The sequence below is a fragment of the Rhinolophus hipposideros genome (assembly GCF_964194185.1).
Source record: "Rhinolophus hipposideros genome assembly, chromosome: 7".
NCBI lineage: Eukaryota > Metazoa > Chordata > Mammalia > Chiroptera > Rhinolophidae > Rhinolophus > Rhinolophus hipposideros.
The window spans coordinates 43,109,418-43,116,054 of NC_138053.1; positions in this window are offsets into that span (position 1 = coordinate 43,109,418).

Here is a 6,637-nt window from a genome sequence, read left to right on the forward strand (position 1 = left end):
ATGGCACAAAAAGGCCAACTTGTCCTTAGCAGATAGAGTTATTCCTTTATCAAATCAGTTCTGCAACATAGTTTCAGATGGTAATCTGGAAGTTTAACTCAAGCCTAACTCTCCAGCCCTTTTACAATTCAGTAAGCCATTAAATATCCTTTTATTAAACTCTTTTTTTCTGCTTGACCAACCGGGGTTACCTTTGATTGGTTGCAACTGAAGGTCCTGATGGAAACAGACAGTAATTATGAGAGACCAACTTTAGACATAGGAGTTGGTCAGAGAGGTCTCTTTCTGAGAAGGTGATGTTTGAACTGGGGCAGGAAGCATAAGAAGAAGCACATAATGTGAACAGTTGGGGGAAAGTTGGAGCTGACGTAGGAAGTACAAAGGCGCCCGTGTGGAGCTGGGGGTCCAGCAGAGAGCAAGACAAACAAAGCCTCCTGCCTTGGTGAAGTTTACCTCTGGTGGGGGTACTTAGACAGTTACATGTAGAGAAATAATAATATAATTTCAGATAGTGGTAAGTGTTACGAAGAAAATGAAAGAGAAATGTATAGACTCCAGGTAAGGGACAATTTTAGAAAGGGTGAGCAGGAAAGGCTTCTTTGAGGAGGTGACATCATGTAGAGCCATAGGTAATTTATGACTTAGAGAAAATCCCTATTGTGACACTTTGCTCAGGGAAGTGAATTTTATAAGAATTATTAATAAAAACAAATATTGCAAGGCCATCTTTGCCAAGGTTAAGAATGTTAGAAGAATCTAACAGATGTTAAAATGCCCCTAGAGACACATATTTTTAAATGCCAGTGGTAATCATCTTTTCAATAATGTTCTCAACTTTAAACTTGCCAAATACATATGGCTGCATTTTTAAGGAGATAATTTCTTACATCATGAACATTCTTTTACAACTATGAATTGGCTTAAATTTTGTTTTGGATGGTTGCTATGTGAACAAGCACAAAAAAGCAAAATAAAGAGGACAAAGGCAATGTTGCTTCTTCCTCACTTTGTCAGAAGCTCTTCTGGTTTGATGGACTAGTCTGTCAACAATGGAATAAAGCCAGTGCTAACAGAAACCTCAGCTTCAAGCAACAGTATTCCAAAATAATCTATCTGCAGGTGGATGTTGCTGGTTTTACGTGAGCATGAAAAATTAATTATCAATGAAAAGGCATTTACTTCTTTCACAGTCCATATATTTATTGACAAATAAATGTTCTTTATCTCCCCAGAGGAAAGAATCATTCTCTAAAATTATTTAATCAATTTACAGACCAGAGTCAAAGCTTTGGAGGAAAAATATGAATGTTCCTTCTCAGATAGATTCCAGAAAAGATAAAGCAGGTGGGTCCACGGTATGTTTGTTTTTCAGTACAGCAATTACCTGGTATGTCTTTTTGCCATAAAACTATAATCTTTTTCCCCCAGTAAAATGTAAACAGACTTACTGGTAAATATCACTAATTAGATACATGCATCTACTTTTACTTTCTTCCCAAACCCCATAATTGGCAGTAAGAGACATTTTTAGGAAGCACAAACCAACAAAGACAGAGAGAACAGAAGAGTAGAGCAAAACAAACAAACAAGCAAACAAACAACCTAGAGGCTGAAAAGCAATGAGTGAGTGGTAAAGAGACTGAATTGACCTAAGAAGCCAGCAAAGGGGAAAGCTGGGGACTAACTCAATTTTATAGCAGAGATTGACAGCAGTAGATGTCTCTAGAAATGGAGCTGAGGGAGGTGGGTAAAATGGGAGGATCTACTGAAAGTCTAAAAAGCAATCACAACCATCAAAGATGTCCTCAACTCCCAGCATACAGGTAAGCATCCCTCCTCTCCTCCACCCAACCCCCCAATCCTGGCAGAGGACTGGAGATCTAGTCTCTGGGGAAGGTGAGACACAGGGCCTCTTGGCTGAGTGGGCATTGAAGGTGAGGCTCGACTACTGAAAACAGGGTTGTTAAGTAGAAATACACGTGCTAAATGCCGGGAAACCAGAATATTTCCAGAATATTTGTTGACAGACTTTTATCCATGGCCAAGAGATTGGAAGATTCTTCTCCACACAGTCTGACGAGCTCAAGAGAAAAGGTTTAAAAATACTGATATTCTGGGCTCCCCAACTGAACAGCCAAGCCAGATCACCCTAAAGTAAAGTGTTGGATTTGCCACTTCCCCACTTTCAGCCCAGCACCCCTACACACACACACACACACACACACACACACACACACACACACACACACAGATGCCTATTGTCTTTATCACCTGAGAGAAATCTTTAACTTAAAGGTAACGAGGCTAATATAAAAGCACAGATTAAAGCAACTTGGAGGGAACATATACCCTACACAGAGAAGAAAAATCCCAAAACAAAATAAAACATAAATTACGTCCTTAATATCCTCAGAAAGGTAAAAAATAAAGAAATAAGACATTGCAACTATAAAACAAAAGTAGGACACTATAACAAATTAGCAATTCAGAGGACAAAATAAACTACTGGCGTCTAATATATATATATATGTGACAGCAGAGATGAAAAACTGATTAGAAAAATTGGAGGACAAAAATTTCAAGGAAATTTCCCAAAATGTAGACTAGAAAAACAGATGGGGAAAAAATAAAAGACTACCCCAGGAAATCCAAACTCCAAATAAAACAGTGAACAGAAAAACCAAATGGGGCTGGGAGAGGGGAAGAGATGTATTAATATTAGTCTTCTATTGCTTCATAACAAAGTACCACAAATGTAGTACCTTAAGACAACATAGTACATTTATTATCCCCCAATTTCCATGGCGCAAGAGTCCAAGTACCCCTACCTGGGTCTTCTGCTCAAGGTCATACAAGTATACTATGAGGGAGTCAGCTAGGGCTGGGTTTCTTCAGAGACTCATTGTCCTCTTCTAGCTCATATGTTTCTTTGTTTGGTTTTGCAGAATTCATATCTTTATAGATTTAGAATTCATGGTAGGTAGCTTACTTTTTCAAGGCCAGCAAGAGAGACTTTTACTTGCAGACCTTCTTTTAAAAGGCTCACTTGCCAGCTCAGACCCACTCAGGATAAGCTCCTTTTTGATTGACTTAAAGTTAACTGATTAGGAATCCACATTACTTTTGCAAAATCCCTTCACTGTTGCCGTATAACATCATATAATCATAGGGGTGCTATTTCATCCTCTTTGTTATATTCTATTGGGTAGAAGCAAATTAAAAGTTCTATCTACACTTAAGGGGAGAATTCTATAAAGACATGTATACCATGGAGATGGAGTCATGGAAGCCAGCTTAGAATCCTGCCTACCACAGGAGGGGGGGAATTACTCAGACCTGAAACATGATTTTCCATATTGAAAGAACCCACTGAATGCCAGCACAATGATGGAGACAGCACCATCTGAAAATCAAGAAAGAGAGCCATACCAGACTTTCAGAAAACCGTGGACCAAAAGATATGATAAGTTTCCAGAGGGGCATGTTATAAAGGATCAGAGATGAAAATGGCACTGAATTTCTAAATGGCACAACTTAAATCACAAAGGTAATGAAGCAATGTCTTCAGAATTATGCAGCACAATGATTTCTACACTTGAATTTTATACTTAGAAAAATTATCAATTTAGGTTCAAGATAAAATAAAGACATTTTCAAACAGTGAGATCTCAACTATTTGCCATGTACCTTTTCTCTGAAGAATACCTGAAGATTTTCTCTTGCAAAAAGGGAAGAAAATCAAGAAAGAGAATGCAGGATAATTAACAGAAAAATAAGGCAAAAGGAAATCACAAAATCATGGTACGGGAAGATCCCAAACTATAATGCAAGCAAGACAGCTTGCGAAAACAAGATATCCAGAATGGAGAAAGTTGGAAATCTTCAAGAAAGACTTCTACTATAAGATAAAATTGAGAATGGGGAATGAAATTGATAGAATACTTAATACCCATCTTGATGTACTTCAGATAAATTTAAACAATTGACATAGAGTTAGAGCTTGAATTAGTGATAAGTCAGACGAAAAGAACATTAAATGATTAATTTTAAAAGTTGTCCAGGAAAGGAAAAAGAAATCCTAATTTACTACAAGGCACAGCTATGAAGAATGTTTAGATAGTAATAATAATGTCAACACAAAATTGGGGTGTAAATTTATATGGAGAATGAGGAAATGGGAATGTTGTGCTTGTGTTACAGGGACATGAGGAAGAAAGTGAGCTAGATCTTCAACTTCTGTTGCAAGAGACCTATAGATAATACATAAAATTGTGAAAACAAGAAGCTATGAAGTATGCTATTTGGAGACACTGAAGTAAGTATCAAAAGATTACCCCCAAATAGTGGAAGTACTTCTGGGAAAGAGGAAATAGAGCAAGGAGAGAGAAGACTGCCATTTCTATATAATAAGACTTATGAATCTATTTTATATCGTAAACAGTGCATATATAACTGACAAAAATGCAAAATAAGTAAGTACAAAAAGAAATAATTACATAAAATAATTACATAACTGTTTGACTTTTCATACTAGATACATTGACTATGTAGTTTCTCATATAAGTTTACTATAAAGTATTTTATTTTGCTGTAGTGTTTTAAAATCAAGTTTGCCAGAACTTAAACATCAAATGAATGTTTTTTTCAAAGCTTTTCCCTTAAGAAATTACACATTTAGTCCAAAGTTGTTGCAACTGCCTGAAATATTTTTAGAACTGTTTAGAATTTCACAGCCGGTGACAAACTTCTTTAAATAACTTCAAAGGTATCAATTCATGGATTTAATATTTTGAAAGAACCCGAAATCATTGGGTATCACATTAGATTTAAGTGGGCAAGCTAACTAAAGCTATTTTGGTAAAAAAAAAATCAAGGTATGAAAATAAATTAATACAACTGATTTTTGAATGGCTTATAAATTAGTTGTAAAAGGGAGTTAAGAAGGGAAAAGGACTCCAAAAAGATCGTGTATTTGAAGCATAACTATTACAATATATATGTGATTCTACATTTTTAGGAAGGTGCTCCCACAAAGTTAAGGATATTTTTCATGAAGCACACAGACCAACAAAAACCTGTATTAGAAACCTGCAAAAGTGATTTTAGGAGAAAAGATGCTAAATGAGATACTATTGCTTACATGTAGTAGGTGCTCCTGTCTCATGTAAATTCATGTAGGATTCACCCACCCACTAAGATGAGCAGAGCACCTTACATAATGTTATTTATTTTCTTCTCTCAGGGGAAGAGATATAACTAGAAGTAAATTTATGCCTTTGTGGACTTCGTTCCCTGCTCCTAGATGAGTCACCTAAGGTAAGTGGAATAATTTCTGTCTCATGAGCTCTGGTATTGCTGCATTGATGAATACAAGCATCTTTTTCTTTCTTCAATGATGAATGACATGGTATCAAAGTCTTCCAATTTTTCTCAGCAAGGCCTAACTGGAACTCACCGATAGAGGACCTCTGCTACTCTATGATTGATTTTGATCACATTCTCAACCATGGGGATGTTATGGGCATCCCACTCTGGCTCCACTAGGTAAACTTTTCCAGGCTTAAGAGAATTACAGGGGTACTTCGGTTTTCGAACATAATCCGTTCCAGAAGATCGTTCGAGTTCTGAAACGTTGGAAAACCGAAGCACGGTTTCCCCATAGAAACTAATGCAAAATGGTTTAATGCGTTCCAGACCTTTAAAATCAACCCCTACAACTGCAAATTCAGCATGATGTCTAATGATACCATAGATCCATAAAATTTACAGCGTTCGTAAACTGAAATATTCGTCGACGACGTTCGAAAACCGAGGTACCCCTGTATGACTTGTGTAGAGAAGACTGCTAGCTGTTCACCATTCTCCTTTTATCTTGGGCGAAAAGACTACACTTCCCATCCCATCATGCAGATAGGTTAGCCAATGTAACATGAGTGGAGGACATCTACCACTCCCAGGTCTGACCCCCCATGGTTTTCCCTTGAGCCATGGGATGCAGGAGGAGCCCTAGCGGATGATGGAACCGGAAGTTAGAAGGCGCCTAGGGTCCTGGGTGCATGTCGTCATCCATCCAGGGCTGCTCTGCCAACTTAAGCAGCTACCTTGGACTGTTAAAAAAACAAAACAAAACAAAAAAACCAGAAGATATTTTTAAAGCAAATTTGAGTATATTTTTAAAGCAAATTTAAGAGTCTGCACTGTCTACATTAACTAATACACTGGTTTTTCACCTGGAATAAGGGACCTAATTTCTGACTCTTGAGAGTATATATGGATATATACACACCTTTTAGAATCTTGGGCTCTGGGTCCAAAAAATTACATTTTTTTCTAGTCCCCAAAATGTTCCTTCCCATCCATATTCTAGAACTCAGGGGACAGAAACTACCTACCCCTACCTTTGAAAGGACAATTATCGACTTCTGGTTCTAGAAATGACTACCAGCTTCACTGTCATTCCTCCTGTTGCAGGTCATAGGTTTCTTTCAGACTCTCAGACTGAGAAACTGAGTAGATGTTGTGAATATTTCATATGCTTCGAAATCCAGTGCCAAGTTTAGTTTTTAATTTAGGTTTACCATTTTTTTGGGGGGGTAAGATTTCTTTTTATTTGCCTTAGTGTAACTGACATTGTGCA